Raw genomic sequence first — 23,382 nt, 5'->3', positions numbered from 1 at the left:
CTTCTGGAAGAACTGTCCACAGATTTGATTTTATTCTATGTAGGGTTTTTCTTAAGCACTGCAAACCACCCCACTAAGTGGTCTAATAGTGCTAAGAAGGGCAGTAGTGAGTGAGATGGGAAGAGGCAAGTATAAGTGAGAGAGAATACAGTACACTGGAGTTGAAATGCACTGGTAAGTCGTGTCAGAGTTCGCAAAATCTTCAAGAAGGCTTCTGGAGACAAGGTGGAAGGTGGCAGGCCAGCCTTAGGAGTCTGACCTTTGAGTAAGTAAGTTTAATAATTCTCTGATTAATAAATATCATTACAATGTACATAAAACACTCTGTTATGCGTTAATTACAATTCAATTGGAATTTCATATCCGAGAAATAAACCTATCATTATGCAAAAATTGGTGTTTAAATTGAGTAAATTCCGGTCAGTCAGGATACTAAAAAGCATTGGCATCCAACATTAGTCAAGTAGTACAAAGTGTCACTAAAGTGCATCAATAGTAACGTCGCCATTAAAACTTTCATTGTTCCATTAGTACAAAGTATCACTAAAGTGCATCATTAATCACATCGCTACTAAAACAGTGACTGTCAAGATCCATGGAAGCATAGATATTTCATATTGTTCGGGCAGTACAGGAGGCGGAGAGTCAGTCAGAGCGGCTGTGCGACACACACTCCCACTGGCAGAGCAGGATCTCCCACATCCTGGAAGTGGAGCATCCTGATGCGATTCACTACTGCCAGCAGAGCACCCGGGTTCTCCAACGGCGTATACACTGTATCTATAGCTTTATTTCTCCTTGTTTTTCCTTTTTAGGTCTTGCCTGTCGATGCGCATGCGCATCGTGCTTGCGAGACTATGGGGGCTTAAACAGTCTTTAACCAACTTGCAAGGAATCGTGGCGATTCCTTGCAGTGCCCGTGAAATTCAAGCTCAATGCGCATGCGCATTGAGCTTAAAAGCGCGTGCACATGCCCCCAGCCGCCTGCCTTGCATGTATTTTCCCTCAGGCGCACTCCTCCCACACCCCCGCTCCGCCCCCTCCCCTGCCTGCCGTGTCGCATTTCTACAGTTCCCTCATCCGCACTCCAGGCCCCTGCTACTTTCACTCCCTCTCCCCGCTCCGCCCCCTCCCCTGCCCGCCGTGTCGCATTTCTCCTCCCCCCTCCCCTTCTCTGCCTTCCCTCCGTCTTGTCTCTTTTGGTCTTATTCTTGTTTTAACTTTTTTTTCATCTTGGTTTGCCTTTCTTCACTTTCTACTGCAGTAACACACTCAGTTTGTCCCTTCACGCGACAGCATCTCTCAAATTGCAGTAAGTCTACAGCGGGTTCTTTTTGATGCTCTACTTCGTTGCAGTTTGTATTTTAAATTTGCACACTTTTGATGCGGCCGCTGCTTTCACTTTTGCGTGCACAGGGACGAGTCCTCTTCACATCCACCCCCTACAAGTGGTGCCTCCCGCTCACGTGCTGCTGGGTGGCTCTTGTTTACCCCACACTACCCAACCCCCCATCTTCAGGCCACTGCACTGTCTCGCCCGCCAGATTTGCATTTTGCCTAGCACCCTCGCCTTCAGTTCTCGTTGACAGTAAATAATAAAGCGTTTCCGCTATGCCGGCTCTGCAGTGCAGGGCCATGAACCATGTATGATAACATCACCCAAAGTCGCCATTCACATACCGTCTATACTACCGACTTTCAAAGGCCCTCATGCTTGTCTGGCTCCTCCCTAAGTAAAGCAATCCAGAAGTACAACTCTGAATCAAAGACTCTCTGCCTCATCACCATTTGCCAGCATGCGGAGACTTCAAAGACTTCAAGCTGTGGCCATAATCAGGCCCCCTGCTTGCCATAACCCCTCCCTTTTCCCCCTCCCTCCTGGACAGCCTCGCTCTCCCAAGCACCTCGCTTAGGCACATACATACACCACTCACGTGCTCCCCACCCCCCTCCTCCCCCGATCACTTTCACGTCCGTCCGTCTCCCTAGATATGACACAATTACACGCAAAACTGAAAATGTACAGCTCAGCTGTTGATCTCCCAACTCAATGCCGTATGTGCGACATCAAAGATAAATTAAATTTGCACACTTTTGATGCGGCCGCTGCTTTCACTTTCGCGTGCACAGGGACGAGTCCTCTTCACATCCACCCCCTACAAGTGGTGCCTCCCGCTCACGTGCTGCTGGGTGGCTCTTGTTTACCCCACACTACCCAACCCCCCATCTTCGGGCCACTGCACTGTCTCGCCCGCCAGATTTGCATTTTGCCTAGCACCCTCGCCTTCAGTTCTCGTTGACAGTAAATAATAAAGCGTTTCCACTATGCCGGCTCTGCAGTGCAGGGCCATGAACCATGTATGATAACATCACCCAAAGTCACCATTCACATACCGTCTATATTACCGACTTTCAAAGGCCCTCATGCTTGTCTGGCTCCTCCCTAAGTAAAGCAATCCAGAAGTACAACTCTGAATCAAAGACTCTCTGCCTCATCACCATTTGCCAGCATGCGGAGACTTCAAACACTTCAAGCTGTGGCCATAATCAGGCCCCCTGCTTGCCATAACCCCTCCCTTTTCCCCCTCCCTCCTGGACAGCCTCGCTCTCCCAAGCACCTCGCTTAGGCACATACATACACCACTCACGTGCTCCCCACCCCCCTCCTCCCCCGATCACTTTCACGTCCGTCCGTCTCCCTAGATATGACACAATTACACGCAAAACTGAAAATGTACAGCTCAGCTGTTGATCTCCCAGCACAGTCACACACCCAATGCCACTCACACACGCAACGCCACTCACACACGCAACGCCACTCACACACGCAACTCATCCACGCAACCCCACTCATCCACGCAACCCCACTCATCCACGCAACGCCACTCACACACGCAACGCCACTCACACACGCAACGCCACTCACACATGCAACGCCACTCACACACGCAACGCCACTCACACATGCAACGCTACTCACACACGCAACGCTACTCACACACGTAATGCCACTCACACACGCAACGCCACTCACACACGCAACGCCACTCACACACGCAATGCCACTCACACACGCAACGCCACTCACACACGCAACGCCACTCACACCCGCAACGCCACTCACACCCGCAACGCCACTCACACACGCAACGCCACTCACACACGCAACGCCACTCATCGACGCAACACCACTCATCGACGCAACGCCACTCACACACGCAACGCCACTCACACACGCAACGCCACTCACACACGCAACGGCACTCACACACGCAACGCCACTCACACACGCAACGCCACTCACACACGCAACGCCACTCACACACGCCACTCATCCACGCAACGCCACTCATCCACGCAACGCCACTCATCCACGCAACGCCACTCATCCACGCAACGCCACTCATCCACGCAACGCCACTCATCCGCGCAACGCCACTCATCCATTTGCAAAACCAAAAAGGTCAAACTCTTCCATTGCGAGACCTATTGCATTTTCAATGCTTGTTCTATGTGTGCTGCATTCTGCAGCACACATAGAAAGAGCAAAAAGCCTCTGGGGATTGATTTTGTGCAGGAAGGTTTCCCTTCTCGCACAGAAATAATCATCCCCGTAACACAGGCACCCTTGCACTATGGTGCAATGTTGCCTGCGTTGGCACATGACAGCCCATTGTGCGCCAGCACAGGGGAAAGGGACAGGAATGCACCGTATCTGCCAGATACAGCACATTCCTTCCCTTTTCTTATGCTGTAGGGCAGCGCTGACCTACGGCAAAAACTCATAAAGGAGGCCCAGGATATTGGTATGATCAATTCTTGAGGTGAAAGTGGCATACACTATAGTTTTCCTGGGTTCAGTTGGCATATAGTTAGGCTTTCCTGTTTTCAGTTTCTATTTTTGGTAAATTCTGGTGGTGTTTTTTCAGTGTTTTCTAGTGATTTCAGTACCTCAAAAACAGTGCTTTTCAGTGGATACTCATTTTTGCGCCATAAAAAACAACCGAAACCGTGTTTTACCAGAGTTTATGGAACGCTTTGCTTTTTTTATTGCTTGCTTTCTTCATTGATGCATGGTATATAGAGAGTGTACGTACAGTGTATATGAGGTCCAAATACATTTTTACAAGTCGAACTTATTGTAGTACACCATAAAATATTTATTCAGGTGGTCATTCGCACTCTCTATTTCCTTCCTCTATTTCCTTCCCATGTAAACTTTTATTTGTGAAAAGGCCCTCTCTACATTGGCACTTTAGACTGGCAACGCCAAAACAGCCAGTACACAATTTATTTGCCAACTCTGACCACTGACATAGCTTTCCATGCCAATACTAGTGCACCAGAAGGTTGACATTCTCTGGGACAGGTTCTGCAACTTATTCGTTGAACTGGGTGCATATGCCCTCAGAGGTATTAAAGCGGTCAAAAATGAAGCTGTATCAACATAGGCACACCTAACAGAAATCACTAGGCAGCAACTGGCGGCCAGCAGACACAAAGTGTATGACGTAGGTGACAAGGCTGGGAAATTATTGTCGTGGCTAGATAGAAGGGAGAAAAGCGATAGATGGATCACGTAGCTTTGCAGGGAGGAGGGACAGGTGACAACTGACCCTCATGAAATAGTAAACATGTTGGCGCGACACTTTCAAGGGGTTTACTCCTCAGACTCAGAAATGTCCATAGAGGAGGCGTTGACCTATGTACAAGATCTTGCCATGCCCAAATTAACCTTGGAGGAGGCACAGACACTGGAGGCAGATCTCATGATGGAAGAGTTGCGAGTGGCCATTGGGGCACTGCAATCGGGCAAAGCTGTGGGGCCAAATGGCATACCTGTCGAACTCTATAAGAGAATGACAGATTCCATTACGCCTCACATGCTAAATATGTTCATTGATAGTTTAGAGAAGGGCGAACTCCCGCCAGACCAGCGCACGGCCACCATTGTCGCTATTTTGAAACCAGGAAAACAGGTGAATAAATGTACCTCATACAGGCCTATTTCTTTAATAAATGCAGAGGCCAAAATTCTCGCAAAGCTATTGGCAAATCGGCTCACACCGCACCTATCGAAGCTCATACACCCAGATCAATCTGGCTTCATGCCAGGCAGAAGTACAGCTCTCAACTTGAGGAGACTACATGGGGTGTTGGCACGTGCGACATACGTGCTGGAACCGGCGGTGGTGCTCTCCCTGGATGCGCACATGGCATTCGACATGGTTAAATGGCCTTTTCTCTTCGCTGTATTACAACATCTGGGGTTCGGTCCAAAGTTCTGTTCCTGGGTCAGGCTCTTGTATACCAAGCCTATGGCCCACGTCACAGCCAACGGTCACATTTCTGATTATTTTCCCCTCTCGAGGGGCACGCACCAGGCCTGCCCACTGTCACCGCTGCTTTTTGCTCTGGTGTTAGAGCCACTGGCGGCATGGATACGGTGGAAGCCAATGATACGAGGCCTTAAATGGACAGATGGTTGGGAAGACCGAGTGTCCCTGTACGCTGATGATATCCTGTTATATCTGACCTCGCCAAGGCACTCCATATTGACCCTCCTAAACGTGTGCACGGTTTATGGAAGGGCGTTTGGCTGCACCATAAACTGGTCTAAGTCCATACTCTATATACTGCACGGCCCACCTCCGAGTCTTCCTGAGAGTTGCCCGCTTCAGATTGCGGGAAGTACGTTTAAATATTTGGGTATATACATTACTGCCAACTCGGGGAAATTTTTTAATAAAAAGTTGCAACCACCGCTGGAGCCTCTCAAAAGAGACGTCCGCCACTGGGAGACACTGCTCCTAACATTATTGGGGAAGGCGGCGCTCTTCAAAATGATGGCCCTACCCCGATTTCTTTATGTATTGGAAAACACGCCATATCCGGTGCAGCCAACTTACTTTAAGACTATCTCAGCGCAGGTCTCTAGCCTTTTATGGGGTAATAAACCAGCACGTATTGCACAGGTTAAGTTAGTGCACGGCTGGTTCGATGGAGGGATAGCACTCCCCAACATACAGCTTTATTATTGGGCAGCACAACTGAAAGTGATTAATCAATGGATATATGTCCTGCAGACTGATCGGCATTTAAGGCAGACTGAGCGCAACTTGACATGAGATGTATGCTTGCTCCCCTATACGACAAGAAAATGTCTTCTGCACTGTTCGGACCACTACACCATACACTTACGCTGTGACATGCGGCCCAGGCCAAATTAGGGTGGCGAGGGGTGCTGACCCAACTTACACCACTGTGGGACATGAAACGGCTAGGCAGACTCAGGAATAGTAAGGGATTTGAACGTTGGGATGATATTGAGATATCCACGGTAGGAGATATGTGGCAGGGAGGTGAGATAGTCTCCTTTGAACGGCTTCAGCAACAATACGAATTGGCCCCCTCATAACTGTTCAGGTACACACAAATACGACACGCCCTGATGACGGTGCTGCTGCCGGGCTCCGAGGTTCCTGAGGCATTGCCTATGGAGGACAGGTTCTTGACTGATTACATGCCAAGGAGGGCCACCTCTCTTATGTACCGGAAACTAGTTAATAACCTGCCCGACCCGACAGAGCCTCTGAGAGATAAATGGTCACAAGACATTGGTGAGATGGACGACTCGGAGTGGCAGGAAGCATTGGCATCCCCAAAGAGTTAGGCATACCCTCACGTCTCAGACTGGTGCATCTCCGCGTCTTACACTGCTCATACTACACTAGGCACACCTTACACAAGATGGGAAGGGCAGAACACCCCTTTTGCATGCGTGGTTGTGGGGATGAGGGAACTTTCTTTCACACTATATGGGACTGCCCTAAAATAACAGAATATTGAGCACAAGTGATGAGGACAATATTGCAATCAGAGGGAGTGTCGCTTCTACCAGAACCAAGGCCTTGTCTGTTAAATATATGGGAGCCGAATGACCTCACGCGCTATGGGCAGAATTGGGCAACACTAGGAATTATGGTTGCTAAAAGGAACGTAGCACAAAAATGGGGAGGGGCGGAGGTGCCGTCTCAGGCAGTTTGGGGAAGAGACATGGATGCGGCCATGATAGCCGAAAGGGCGGTATTCAGTAGTAGGGGATGCCCTAAAAAGTGGAGTAAAATCTGGGGGGCCTGGAATTCATATGGGGTAACATCTGTGATCCACCACCGGACTGAGATGATGAGGACTCCGATTCTGATGCAGTATGAAGACCCAGGGATGATTAGAAGGGGTCTGATTTATGATGCTGAGAACTTACAAAATTGTGACTATACTAATTGACGATAATTATGATGAAGTGATGTGCTACACTGCCTTCTTATGTACAGAATTGTCTTACTGTATTGTTGAAATGAAAATGAATAAAAAAATAATTTAATTAAAAAAAAATGAAGCTGTACTTTGCAAAGTCTGGAGAAAATTCCCCTTTACGCAAGGGATCTAACACTTGTGCAGAGGACCACAGTGGGGCTTCACTGACTTCAAACACCATGGTTGGTGAAGGGACATTTCTATGCATCATTGCTAGCCATTTCTCATGCATTGTAAAATAAAATTTCCTGAATTGGTCCTCAACACTTCTTTGCTTAACAAGTGTCAATCATTCTAACAGGGAACATGTTGTAGTGCGAAAGTCACTAAAAGTGTCGCCTAGCCTACTCTCGAGGAGATGTTTCACATGTACACAAATTATGCTGAACACTTGGTAGACAAGGGTGTTTTCAGACTCTAGTTGATTATGTCCACTACTGCAGTCATGTTTTCCTGTAAAAATCTAAGAATGCAGTAGAGTACTTTTTTCACATCACTATAAATATGCACCCGAAGATCCTCACATTTCTTGCCTTTTGCATCATCACTAAGCAAAAATTCTGTAAATGGTCGCCACATAGATATTATTGCATTTCCGGCCTCTAGGACTGAGAACCACTGACTAAATGACACAGTTGGGATGACTCTTTCTTTGCTGCCATACAAAACACAAAATGAGAAATATTTGCATTTTAGTTCCCGCGCATAACGAAACAGTGTACTCGAATGGACTACAAAATCAATAGAATTCTTCATTAAATCAGAAGATTGTAAAGATGCTTTGAGCATACCATCTAGCAAGTGGCAAGGATCTCTTACAGGGAAACACTTCAGCTCAGGTATTGCTTTTGACAGGTCATCACATAACGTCTTCATATATGTAGCTTAATTGCTGCAAATACAACAATATCACTCCAATTTTTGTTAAACTTGGTAAGAACTCTCTGCAGCAGGCTTCCAAGTGACACTGCGTTGCATATTTCCAGTACATCTAGATCTGCCATGATGGTACGTCTGTACCATCCATTTTTTGCATCACAGAATGTGATTAGCACTGCCACTGCTGGGTCACCATGCATCTCTGGAGTTTCATCAATGGTAACAGTAATCTTTACTTCACCTTGGAGTAACTCTGAAATATGATCAATATATGCAAGGAACACCTCTGGTAGGTATTTGTCATACATTTGTGTTGCTTTTGGTAATGTTTTGCTTTCTGATGCACGCTTGGGGAACAGATTCCCAATCGGTCCATTCGCTTGGTGTAAGCTGGTTCCAAATTGCACTAGGGCACGTGCAAATTAATATGTCACATCCTTTTCGTCCTCACGTTTTCTTTTGAAGCTTGTCATTGTCTCAGCAAGAAAAACACACAAGATGACGGACGGAATGTTGCACACTGGCAAATCACTCACCCCTAGTCACAGATCTGGGTTTAATCCATCGTTCTTTTGCTCACCACGCCACCCCAGTTCAGACATGGCCATATGCAAATCAGTCTTGACCCTGTGACTCATGGGAACAGTCCAGCCCGAACTGCCAAGCCATATCTTCCCTGGACCAGAATCAAGCATCCTAGGACCAGTTTCTGGCTATCCGCCATCATTAGCCAGGATAGTTTGACTTCAGTGGCATAGTGAGCACGGGACCCATGTCTGGGCATACCCTTCGCACATAGGGCGAACAGCAAAACACACAAGATGATGGATGGAATGTTGCAAATTTGCAAAACACTCACCCCCTGTTACAGATCTGTGTTTAATCCATCATTATTTTGCTCACCACGCCAGCCCAGTTCAGACATGGCTATATGCAAATCAGTCTTGACCCTGTGCCTCATGGGAACAGTCCAGCCCGAACTGCCAAGCCTTGTCTTCCCTGGACCGGAATCAAGCAACCTAGGACAGGTTTCAGGCTATCAGCCATCATCAGCCTGGATAGCGTGACTCCAGTGACGTAGTGGGCATGGGACCCACGTCTGGGCATACCCTTCCCACATAGGGCGAACAGGAAAACACACAAGATGATGGACGGAATGTTGCACATTGACAAAACACTCACTCCCAGTCACAGATCTGGATTTAATCCATTGTTATTTTGCCCACCACACCACCCCAGTTCAGACATGGCCATATGCAAATCAGTCTGGACCCTGTGCCTCATGGGAACAGTCCAGCCCGAACTGCCAAGCCATGTCTTCGCTGGACCGGAATCAAGCATCCTAGGACCGGTATCTGGCTATCGGCCGTCATCAGCCAGGATAGGTTGACTGCAGTGGCGTAGTGAGCACGGACCCACGTCTGGGCATACCCTTACCACATAGGGCAAACAGCAAAACACACAAGATGATGGACGGAATGTTGCACATTGGCAAAACACTCACCCCCAGTCACAAATCTGGGTTTAATCCATCGTTATTTTGCTCGCCACACCACCCCAGTTCAGACATGGCCATATGCAAATCAGTCTTGACCCTGTGCCTCATGGGAACAGTCCAGCCCGAACTGCCAAGCCATGTCTTCGCTGGACCGGAACAAGCATCCTAGGACCGGTATCTGGCTATCGGCCGTCATCAGCCAGGATAGTTTGACTGCAGTGGCGTAGTGAGCACGAGACCCACGTCTGGGCAATCCCTTCCCACATAGGGCGAACAGCAAAACACACAAGATGATGGACGGAATGTTGCACATTGGCAAAACACTCACCCCCAGTCACAGATCTGGGTTTAATCCACCGTTATTTTGCTCACCACGCCACCCCAGTTCAGACATGTCCATACGCCCGAGTCGGATGGGTATGCGCAGACGTGAGTCCCGTGCTCTCCATGCCACTGGAATCAAGCTCGTAGTCGTAAACAAAACATTCCCTCCCCCCTCCCACATCAGCAGCCCAAACCTGCCGTGGTCCACTTCCCTCCCCCCCCTCCTACCCGTCCCTCAACACAGTGCTCCCAACAGGTTAGTATGATGTAGTCCATGCCATAACTAGTAGTAAAAAATGAACAACCATACTAATAAGGGTTCACCTGAGAGGTGGAGTCCAGAGGGCAACCAGGGTCCTTCCTTGCCAGGGTGAGGGTGTTTGGGTGGGCATATGTAGGGTCATCTCGATTCCGGTTTCCAGTGCATCTACACTTTCGTAGGAGACCGCCAACTCAGCAGTTCAGGGATAGAGTGTAGTTGCCCATATCACTGCAGATGGCCAGGGGGGGCGAGGGGGCAGCCAGACCATCTCCAAATCGCACCAGGCCCCCACTACCTCCGTGGTAGTGTCCAATTTCTCGCACCCTGAGGTCGACAGCAGTTCCGTATCGAGGGGAGGCTGACAGACCCTTCTCCGGCCCCCCGCCGCAATGTCCAGTTACCCCCAATCTACCATAACATCCGGTCCATTGTTGTGTGGCATAGTCTCAAAGTGCAGATCAAAACTAGAGAGCTTTAGATCTTTCCACGTCTGAAATACCGCCTTCAGCGTCAGGGCGATGGGGCGGGGAGGCGCGTCCCGCCGCCGGCTTTGGCAAGGTTTTAAGGAAGTCCTGTGCAAGCTGTGGGGTGTTGAAAAAATGCTGTTTACTTTGATGCGTTACCTTGAGTCTGGCGGGGAAGAGCATTGTGTAGGGAATATTAAGCTGTTTCTTCTTCACCGGTAGAAATTTCCGCCGCTGCTCTTGAACGGCCATGGTGAAGTTGGGATATATAGAAATGTCCGTTCCCTCGTGGCAGAGCTGTCCCTGCTCCCTAGATAAGCGGAGGGCGGTATCCCGGTCCCTGTAATTAAGCAGCCGGGCGATTATCAGGTGAGGTGTTGCTCCAGGTACCGGGCGGGCCGTCAGCGAGCGATGAGCCCTCTCGACCACCAACACCGGTGAGAAGGCCTCCCTACCAAAGAGCGCAATGAGTAGGAGCTCCTCGCACTCCTCCATTCTTCTGGTGGCGGTTGATTCCGGTTTTCCCAAAGGCGGAGGTTGTTTCTTTGAGAACGGGATTCTAAGTCCTCGTTCTTGGCCACTATCACTCTCAGCACCCTCTCCATTTTCAGCATTCGGGACGTTGTCGTATTAGAGGTGTCCTTCAGATACACTATCCGACGTTCCGTCTCCGCCAGTCGCTCCTCATGTTTATCTACTCTGTGTGATACCCCATCCAGTCACGCAGACATGGAGTCCATCTTGGATTCTATGGAGGTCAGGCTGGATTGCATAGCCAGTAGTAGGTCCTTCAGATCTGCAGTTGAGGGTGCCTGAGCCTCCACCTGTTCCTCCTCAGGATCCGTTAGGGACCTGGTACCCTTCCATGCCTCAAAGTTTAGCTTAGGTTGGCGCCCGTCCGGTTTCCCCATGTTTTCCGATGTACAGCCAAGGAGAGGGCCAAGATTCCTCTGTGCAATGCGTCTTGGGGGGCAAGGAGAGTCTACATTGATTGGCCAGAAATTCCTAGCCAGTCCGGATGAAATCCACAATGCTCCTCCCTATGCCCTCCATGAGCTCACCAGGCGCATCAGTTCAAGGGCGGATCGACAATTGCACCACATTCTCACTGCCTTCCACAGAGCTGTCGGTATGTCATAGGCATCCCTCTACGGTGGATTGGGTATCGGTGTCTATAGGCCCACTCTTCAAACGCGCGCCGTGGGGCCGGAGTTAATCAGGTGTGTAGGACGTACCTCATTCGACTTACCTGCCCCATACCATGCTACAGAGCCGGACACCATGCAGTTCCTAGGGGGGAGGCACCATCCGGGGGTGCTGCACAGGCTGATGTTGGCCCCCAGGCCACCGAGTGTGTCTCTAGGCCCTACAGGGAGTGAGGAGAGTAGGCCCGTCACATCACACTCCCCGCCACAGAGACAGACCGCCCCTCCAGTGATGGGGCCAGCGCAGTTTTAAACGGCGCTCTGCAACTTCGCCACATCCAACGTCAGTTGTCCCCTGTGCATCCCGGGGGCGCCTCTCTACTCCAGCCGGCAGGGACCCGGAGCACGCTCGGGTCTTGCTAGGCCACTAGGCCGCCAGGCAGAACCCCGTGCAGGCAGAGCAGCGCCAGCCGTCCCGCACCTCCACCTCCTCACAATGGGTGCAGCCAGCCCCGGGGGGCGCCAAGCTCAGGTTCGCAGTGTCTGCCTACCTTCCGAACAGTCCGCAGTGTCCCAGCTTTTCGTCCACCTGGTCACAGCTCCGATGTTGAGCGGGATCAGTGCGCACCTCCCCCGCAGTCAGCAGAGGGGTTCTCCTCTCATTCGGGTCCCGCAAGCTGCACAGGCAAAGGCAAGCCGTCCACAACGATCTTCTCAGCGCCGCCGAGCTCAGCAGTCTAGCTCCTCACCGCCGCCATGTTGTGCATCTCAGGCGCCGGAGGTCATCAGCAATTTCCTCATCACCGCCGGCAGGTAATAGTGATTTTCGCAGCAATGTATAATGCTGCATCGCTCTGATGCCCAGATTTACAGTTTTTACTTATAGAGAAGCACAACAACCAGGATAAATGACTGATATTCTCCTGAACCACAAGAGCCTCACGCAAGTGCGGCCATCTTGCTTGGCACCCCCTAGTGCGCCCCCCCCGGTCCTAGGATGCTTGTTTCCAGTCCAGGGAGGACCTGGCTTGCCAGTTCAGACTGGACTCTTCTCATGGGGCACTGGGTCAAGACTGATTTGCATATGGCTGGGTTCAAACTGGAATGGCATGGTGAGCAAGAAAACAATGGATTTAGGCCCAGATCTCTGTACTGGGGTGAATGTATGACATTGTTCTGCATTCTGTCCATCAACTGTTGTTTTTGCATTTGTCACCTCGAGTTGGACGGGTATGCTCAGATGTGAGTCCCGTGCTCTCCATGCCACTAGAATCAAGCTATCCTGGCTGATGAGGGCTGAAAGGCGGAAACTGGTCCTAGGATGTTTGTTTCCAGTCCAGGGAGGACCTGGCTTGGCAGTTCGGGCTGGACTGTTCCCATGGGGCACAGGGTCAAGACTGATTTGCATATGGCTGGGTTCAAACTGGAATGGCATGGTGAGCAAAAAAACAATGGATTTAGGCACATATCTCTGTACTGAGGTGAATGTATGACATGGTTCTGCATTCTGTCCATCAACTGTTGTTTCTGCAATTGTCTCAGCAAGACACATCTGGCATAGGCTGTCACTATTAAGTGGTTCTTTCAATTTCAAGTTGGTCTTGGTGACAAGATGTTCCGCAATTCAGCTGGCAGTCTTCCCATTTACTATTGGGGCAGTCACTCTGCAAAACCTGCAAATTAACATCTTTTGCCCATGCACTTCTTCAACCATAAAATCTTCGTTTTCCAGCACATAATCTTCAGCCTTCTTTTTTCTGTGGGGCATGTTGTTCTGCGCAAACTAGATCAATACAAAAAAACACTTAGAAACCAGTTGTGTACTGTGAGAAAATAATGATACCACTAAACAGGCTGTCAACCAATTGGTGAAATTGAAGAACACATATTTGAGGCATAGCATAAGAATCCATTTTATCTTTAAAGCCCAATGACACCAAACAAAAAGTCTACCCAGCCACCCAAATGAGACTCCCAGTCCAATCAATCAACAGTGTTCTTCAAAAAGGAAGTGAAAGCGCTACTGTTGAATACTTGTCTGTCCTGAAGTCTAGCGGGGGTCCTGAGTCACTTCAACCAGATACAGATGGGTCCTTCCTAGCCCATTGATCGGCTAATCCTCATCCACTATCACAATTACTCTTTCGCCTTATTGTACTGCCTAATTCTTTTGCCCACTATTATGTCTTTACTTAACTATTGTCATTTTTGTCTATTGCTATGTTTTGACACGATTGCCTCCCCTTATAGGTGTCTCATCTCTCTGGCCGTAGACAGATCAAGCGCACCAATAAACTCGTACTCTTAACCAAGATGCATTATGGTGAGCAATACTTGTCATTACAGAATGCCTCATCTGAGGCACTCGGAATTGTATATGCGGATACTTAATTCTACCCAAGCCTGGCACTCTCTTTCCGAAATGCATTTTTCGCCCACTGAGTGAAAAATATAATTTTCAGGGAGTATTACTTCTGGAAACAATGTGAATAGGTCCAGCAGTTACATAGTAATTACTGCAGACCGAAACACCCATTGGTGCAGAAGGACAGAGCAGGGTGTTTCTTTGCAAGAGTAGTGCCTGGTCGTGTTTGACTTTTGAGTAGGGCACATTTTTAGCAACTGTTTAGTCTGTCGGTGTTCCTAAAGATTTTCCTAGAGGCAAGGGGGAGGTGTGCTTTGCGAGTAGAGCTGCAGACTTTGAAGCTGCACTTTACAACAAGAGAACCAGGTTTGAATGTGCGCGTCAAACTGCTCGTCCTGACTTGGGCAGGTGTGTGGGGCAGCGAACAGGCTGCAGTTAGTTAACTCCTTTCCCTCCACACACACTGACACAAATAGGCCAACCCTGTCCTTCCTCCACTATTCAACCCCTGCTTGCACAAAGGCATGGGGGCATCTGCTGTTACAGTGACAGTGGTGTTTTTGTAGCAATGTTACAGTTTGACAAAATATGCACAGACCTTACCTGCTGGGCCTTGAAGCACTTGGAGCACTGGCGTTCATCGTCTCATCGTCATGGCGGTCTGAAGTGTGGTGCGGTGTGTGGAGCCAGACAAAGTCCGGACAATATTTTTAATGGGACCTGGTCCTACCCACCAACCTTGCCAACCAATGTGTCTCCCCGAATTTAATGGGGGTGACTCATGTTCCAAGCTGCTTCCTTCTCATCCTATATTGCAGCTTAGTTTGTAATGCTTTGGCTCCATCAAGTGGGCAAGTGGTGCAACAACTATGAAAATCAGTGACACTTGGTGTAAACCCAGTGAGCTAATTTTCATCCGGTAGGGTACTGTCGGGCACAGTCGGTTTTAACCGATTTCCAGACAGCCTACATATAGTCCAGAGCCTTCTTCAAAGCCAGAATCAGTGAAAAGCAAGTACCTACTACTAACAATATCTGGGGATGGAACAATACTTTTGTTATCAAACGTAACCCATACATCTTTTAATGCTGAGTGGGCTCAGGGGCGGGCCTTACTCTCCTGGGTACCAATCATGTGACCAGTCCTCAGAAGAATGATCAAAACAGTAGTGTCTCTGTTTTATCTGAGTTTTTATTTTGAACAATTAATCCTCATTTATTCTACCAATTTAACCAGACATTTCTTAAATGCAGGTTGAGCAACTTCAGCATTTCTTCCAAATAAAAGGATACGTTGGTGTGATTGGTGTATGAGACAACCTGATTTATGAGATACATTAAAAGGTGTAGGGCTTAAGGAAGAGACTTGAGGTGCCCCATAATTCAATGTTTTAGAAGAGGAGGAAGTAATGGGCTCCAGGACTACTGTTTCCCCTCTTTCCAAGAGAAATGAATTAAACCATTGTAGGGCTAAATCGCCAACCTTTAGCTTTGCTACCTGGTAAAGAAGTGCCTGATGAGAGGTGAGAAACGCCATGTATAAAGAAGAGTCAACAGAAAAATGTGTTTGGCAATTAAGAGTTGTTCATGAAATGATTTCACAAAACAATTGACAATGAATGCGCACAAAAGCTCAGATTTACAACTAGAGGGCAATCTTTGCTTCCTTGAACTGTGCATGACCAAATGTCAAGGTACCACTGAATGTACTCAATGACCAAATGTCAGGGTACGGCTAAATGTCCTTAAAGACCAAATGTCAGGGTACGGCTATATGCCCTCAATGACCAAATGTCAGGGTACGCTAAATGACCAAATGTCAGGGTACACTAAATGCCCTCAATGACCAAATATCAGGGAACGGCTAAATGTCCTCAATGACCAAATGGATGTATGACGTTACAACGCATACTTTTATAACGCATACCGTTACAACGAATTTTTTACAACGCAAAAACTTTTACAACGCATACCATTACAACGCATGTTTTTACAACGCAAGTACCTTTACAACGCATACCATTACAACGTAAGTATTGGTAAGTATATAATATTTTTTTTATTTTAAATTAATTGTAATTAATATAATTTAATTTAATTTAACTAAATTAATTTAAATTTTTTTTACCCTGTACCCCTGTACCCCAAAAACCCCAAAATAACCCTGAACCCTAAAAATACCCCTGTACCCCAAAAACCCAAAACTGACCCTGAACCCTAAAAATACCCCTGTACCCCAAAAACTGAAAACTGACCCTGAACCCTAAAAATACCCCTTTACCCAAAAACTGAAAACTGACCCTGAACCCTAAAAATACCCCTTTACCCAAAAACTGAAAACTGACCCTGAACCCTAAAAATACCCCTTTACCCAAAAACTGAAAACTGACCCTGAACCCTAAAAATACCCCATAAAAAAACCCAAACAAAATATAATTTTAAATATAATTATATACTTACCAATACTTACGTTGTAATGGTATGCGTTGTAAAAGTACTTGCGTTGTAAAAACATGCGTTGTAATGGTATGCGTTGTAAAAGTTTTTGCGTTGTAAAAGTTTCGTTGTAATGGTAGTGCGTTGTAAAAGTTGCGTTGTAAAGGTTGTTTCCCGACCAAATGTCAGGGTACGCTAATTGGCCAAATATCAAGGAACGGCTAAATGTCCTCAATGACCAAATGTCGGAGTACGGCTAAATGTCCTCAATGACCAAATGTCAGGGTACGGCTAAATGTCCTCATTGACCAAATGTCAGGGAACAGCTAAATGTCCTCAATGACCAAATGCCAGGGTATGGCTAAATGTCCTCAATGACCAAATGTCAGGGTATGGCTAAAGTGTTACTCGATCTAAAGCCAGTCCCCACTTCCCTAATGTTTGAGGCACACTGAAAGCCACAGTGTTACCCTAGAACCATGGGGAAGGGTGTAGTACAGAGTGAGATAGAAAAACACTTGTCCACTGTTGAAGGACAGTAGCAGTTTGGAAGCCTAGGAGTCTTAGGGTGGCGTCTCTCAAGGATACAGACTGAAGCCGTTTATGTTTAGGAATTTGTAGAGCGTGTGGCTGCCCGAGTACTTCCCAGCGCTAAAGAGTACTGGTTACAAGCTCCTATCCATAAGGCGTCTACAAGGGAAACAACAATGTTTTGAGATGTTTCCTGTGAACGGTTTCGTTGGGTAGAATTCTTGTTTTAATTGGGAGGGCATTCCACATATTTTGTACCAGGTGGGCAAATGATCTGCCCCCCCACCTGGCTCTTTTCGCTCTCATTGTCCTAAGAAGCTGTTGTTGGACAGATCTTGGATGTCTGCTCCAGATATACCTGGACATCATTTGTCTCAGTTTTATTGGACCTTTTTTGTTAATAGCTCTAAATGCCAGGCATAGGGACTTAAACTTTATTCTTGTTTCAATAAGGAGCCAGTGTAGCTGTTTCAATAGGGAGCCAGTGTAGCTGTTTCAGTGCTTCTTTAGTCAAAATGCGTTTGGGGATTTTTAGAAGGAGTCTTGCTGCCGCATTTTGTACTACCTGTAGTCTCTTCGTCACATATTTAGGCGTGCCCACGTAAAGTGTGTTTCCATAGTCCAAGCGCGAGATTATAAGAGACTGGATGACCGTTTTTTTCAGATATTCCGGGATCACCTCAATAAACTTCCTTAGTATTTTAAGCAGAGAGAAACATATTCCTGACAGCTTCCTGGATTGGCAATCCATCGTGAGTGAGTTCTCAATCCAGACCCCTACGTTTTTTATAACTGATTTGGGTATAGGTTGGTTTCCCATACACTGTGTCAGGGGTGCCTGGATAGTGGATTTTCCCAGTAGCATAATCTCTGTTTTTTCGCCATTTAATTTCAGATGGCTATTTGTCATCCAATTTACCACTCTCTCCAGACAGTGAGTCGAGTGCTGATTTGCATTATCTGTCAGGGAGACTATCGGCTGAGCGTCGTCAGCATATGACACCACTGAGACACCATCTTCCTGTGCTATATTAGCCAGCTGTCGAACATAAATATTAAATAGGGTAGGACTAAGGGAAGATCCCTGTGGGACGCCACATGTAATTGGGAGGTGTTCTGAGAAACAGTCCCCTTCCATCACTTGCAAGGACCTGTCTTCCAAAAAAGAAGCCAACCAGTCCATGGCAAGGCCATGGACTCCTATTTCTCTTAGTCTCCCCTTTAAAGTGGTATGATCTATGGTGTCAAATGCTGCACTGAGGTCTAATAAAAGAATGGCGGCAGAACCCCCCTCATCCAATAGTGCCTTTAACTCCTCTGTGACCACCAACAGTGCTGATTCTGTACTATGGGAGGCACGAAAACCCATCTGAGTGGGATGTAGTATTTCATTAGGTTCCAGGAAGTTAGTCAAGGTATTATTTACATGCTTTTCTAAATGTTTGCTGATAAATGGCAAAAGTGAGATAGGGCATAGATTACTAAAGACAGTAGGGTCATGTTGCCGTAATGATTGCATGCTTCCAAGCTTTTGGGACTGAAGCCGTTTCTAATAATAGGTTGAGCATTTCCATTATGGAGGGTAAAATGGTCTCCAGTTATAAATAAAATCTGGGGCGGGGCTGGATCAATAGGTGATCCAGAATTAGTACCTTTTATTAGATTACGAACGTCTTCTTCCTCAAGTCTGGGGAAACGAGCTCATTTTGGGTAGAATAAGGGTCCTTCCACTTCTCTACCTATCTCTGAGTTCAAGTCCCTATCCTTTGAGAATAGGTCATATTTCTATTTCTTTTTTTATGGAAAAAGGTAGCTATGTCATTACACCTTTCGACTGAGACCGGGAAGGTTTTCGTATTTTCATGGCGGTTAGTTAGCGTTTTAACCAGCTCTATAGAAAAAGACAAACACAGAGAGTGTAACAATGAAATTGCAAGAGTTCACAGTATAGGGGTCTCAGCACATCTGGTGCCCACTGTTGTTAGAGCAGAGGTGTGTCGGCGCAGAGTGTCTGCGATTGAGGTCCTGAATCAATTGACGAGAAGGGGGTTAGACAAACTTTATTAACTGATGTAGAAAAAACAGAGGATCACCAGAGGGACATAGAAATCAGACAACTGGGTTGCTTTGAGATCCAACTGAAACTTTTGGTGGCCATATAAGAGGAAGCAACACAAATGGAGAAGCTAGATGTTTTGACTATAGGAGCTATGTAGACAGAAGGCATGTCAAAAGGGACGAATCGGAATCTTTGCTCGCATGGCTGGCTAATCCAGACAAGAGAGGATCACCCATCCTCGAACTGGAAAATGGGGAAGGTTCCAGAGTGTATACACAGGAAGGGATTAATGAGAGGTTTACAGGTTACTACTCAGCCCTATATACTAGGGCATCCACATGTGAGCTACAGGAAACGCGAGCATACCTGGCAGACCTCCAGATTCTGTGGGTCAGGGAGGAAGATGAAGCCACATTAGGAGGGAACATAACTACCCATTAGATAGCTGCTGCTATTAAACACATGTGAAGCTAAGAAAGGGGGTTACATCCTATATTGGTGGCCAGGTGGAGCGTGAATAAAGCTTTACAAAAAATAGAACCGAGCAACCATTTTTCTTTTGCTGCAATTTATTTCAGCAGGCATGGGGCCAATATTTATAATCCTTGGTCCTGGCTACATTATTTCACCATGATTTATACATTTTTTTTTAAAACAATTTTATTGTTGATAGGAACAGATTCATACATTTTTTAAGGAAACATTTCTACAATTTTATAAGTTTGAAAACATGTGGTGATACACTTTTAAATCAATATTGCTCTGTGCTGATTTTCAAATAGTCAAAACATAAAACGTTCATAAACAGTACATTTTGTCAAATAAAATAATGATGCTTAAGTTCAGTACCTGTGTAAATCAAAACAATTATACTTAAATACAGTGCCTGTGTGAATCATACTAACAGTTATAAAATTACACCAGTTTGTAATTTATACATCTATTCTATTAGGGAGCACTCTCCTTGAACCCAACATATTTCCTCTTTTGGAGAGCTCCTGTCCTTGAGGAGAATATTCGGTATCTGTGGGGATAATTCAATGTTCATGTTCCCTCTTCAGATTTTGAGATTAATTTAATCAGTCTCCATCAAGATAGAAGAAAAAAGAAAGTGCCGACGTATTTCAAATCCCTGTTCTACTCAAGTGATTATCTTCAGGGCAATAACACAGTGTAATCTGAAATTAATGAAGAAAAAATGAAAATATTCAGTATTTTGTTTCCTTTCTATCACTGCTTGTTCAGTATAGGAAAGAAACTCTGGTACCTGAATTGTGTTGGTAAACAATCTTCCTGATTTAAAGGTAAGTTTCACTGTACTAAGAGGATTATGACACAACCTTCATGACTCTCATACAAGCCCCAGGATAAACTTGCACACATAAACTTGCACACATATGCACATTCATACCATCCATTGGCCACTATAGCCTCCGCACCACAGACTATCTTACATAGACACAGAGTCTCCCTATACCGACACTCTTAGGTTGACTGACATTCCGTAGTCACCCATGGTAGTTTAACAAGAAGTGCACATTTGACCAGCTTCATTGCGCTCCATCATGGACACACCAACTAGTTGTACACCACCACTAAATGATTCCAGAAAATCATATGTGACTAAACAAACTGACTTGCAGCATCACTGTTAGCGCCCTCTGAGCAATGGGAAGGTCGTAAAGACATCCAAAGCTTTGCGTGGCACTAACGAGGAAGTGTGTACACTCATACACACAAGAACACTTGCCTGTTCTGCGATTTAACCCATCCCATTCACTATAATTGCTTTGTTTTCTTTTTATCACCGTAATGCATCCCGTAATGCATCTCGAAATAGCTATGTGATGCGATTGAAAATTGTCAATAATAACTGGGATCTGATAGGAATTTCCAGGATCAAGGACCTATGGAGCCCAGAGGGGGTAATCCCATTTGACACTCTTCAGCAGACGTATGACCTTGCTAGGACGGAACACTTTCGCTACATATAGATCCGACATGCATTACAGGCCAACATTCCTCCCGGGACCCAACTCTCCGAGTCCTCGCCACTGGAGGACAGGCTACTAGACGGCCACCTCCCTGAAAAGGCCATAAAGCTCACGTACAAAAAGCTCGTTAACCATACACCTGACCTGCTGCAAACCCTTAGAGGCAAATGGGAGGCAGATGGCCTAGAAATTGACGATGACGAATGGCGCGAGGCGCTAGCGTCCCCAAAAGAGATTGCAATACCAGCCAAATTGCGACTGATTCAATTAAAGGTGCTGCACAGAGTGTATATTTCCGGCACTAGGCTGATCCTGATGGGGCGCAGCGCTGACGGACTTTGCCGTAGGGGATGTGGGGAGGTGGGAACCTTCTTACACATACTGTGGGAATGCCGGGAGGTGCAAGCATACTGGGCACAGGTACTTGCCTGTATGAAAGATGTGTGGGGAGTGGAATTGAGGCCGGAGGCAAAAAGGTGCCTCCTTAACATATGGCAGCCCTCCGACATCCCTGCGAAAGGCAAAGTTTGGGCCACCTTGGGTCTTGCAATAGCAAAAAGAAACATCGCGAGATTATGGGGGGCAGTTACACCACCTATACTGGGGGCCTGGCAGAAGGACATGGATTGGAACATGGTGCAGGGAAAGACGGTGTATGTGGCAAGGGGGTGCCTAAAGAAGTGGGTAGCTATATGGACTAAATGGAATGAGATTAGAGGCACTATCTGCGAACCCCCCACGATCAGGAATGTTGACAAGCTAATTGATTAACGGATATAATACTGTATGAATTGGACCTACTTTAACGATGAATATTGTAACACCGAACGCCTTTCTCTACTTCATGTGTACTCCTGACAATGTAAACTAATGATGCTGTAATGCCCTGAATGTATGTGCTCCTGCTGTTTTATTTTTCCTGATTTGAAAATAAAAAGAATTATAAAAAAAAAAAAAAAATTGTCAATAAACCTTTTTTAATAATTTTAATAGGGACCATGGAAGTCAGCATTCTAGCGTTACGCTGACATTTATGGTCACATGAGCCTAATCCCTTGCCCTGATTGGCCGATATTGATGACACATACGGAATGATGTATGCACCATGATGTGGCTATTCCCACCCTGCCGGGACGCCAACACAAATCCAGAGAGCTCCTGGGCAGCCAATAAGGCCTTTAAAAGGAACCTTGGAACACGGGCAACCCATCGACAGGGTCCAGTTTCTGAGGGTCTGATCAGGTACAGAGTGGGTGCCTGGCTTTGCTGGTGTGAGTAGAATCCTGCAAACCACGCCACAACACAGATAAGTAATTGGCCTGGAGGGTGGGACCTTTACATTGATGTACCACGTTTCTCTCCCTTCTCCATACAGGGTGTGCCTACTAGCCATCACCCCCCTCCCGAGACCCATGGTGTGATTAGTGATCACCCCACATGTAAGGATTTTCACCCCTTTTTTTCATCGTGCTTTCAGCCACCCACCACACTGCACTAGGCGAGTTCCTGAGAGTCACGTCAAAGAGTGTGTGTGACTTGAACGCACCTATACCACGTAACGCCTGAATACGCGTGCAGGTGAAATTGCGCTATAAAACTGGTACCATCACATTAAGAGTGGAGTTTATCACCACCACTAGGGATAATGTGAAAACTCGGTGCACATTCATCTCTCACTATACCCCACCATAGCCTTGTGAGATATAGTTGCAGTGCACTTTGAGAAGAGCATGAGTGCTTAATCTATTTTGGAACAACAAACATATTGTGACTACATCCTAAATGATCGTTTTTTATCTAGATTTGTCTGTCTGTGTATGTTTTTTCCTTTCAGAGAACTGCTGGGTTCCTACAAAGAATCAGGCACCCGCATGAATAGAAGGTTTTAATTATTTTTGCCTGTTTTTTCAAACACTTGACCTCCTGGTTAGGGTGAGCCTTAGCGAGCACATACCACCGGGGTCTACACACTGATCCTGACGAATGCCTAGCTAGTTGCAACATATAGGCAGAAACATGTTGACAACTCACAGTGAGACATAGCTGAATTATCTATCCAGCATCCATCGCTCACTCCGTTTTTAACCGTGCCTGGTTGGCCAACGATT

Source organism: Lissotriton helveticus, chromosome 4_1 (assembly GCF_964261635.1).
Source record: "Lissotriton helveticus chromosome 4_1, aLisHel1.1, whole genome shotgun sequence".
NCBI lineage: Eukaryota > Metazoa > Chordata > Amphibia > Caudata > Salamandridae > Lissotriton > Lissotriton helveticus.
The sequence above is the reverse complement of the archived record's forward strand: the minus strand, read 5'-3'. Positions refer to the sequence as shown.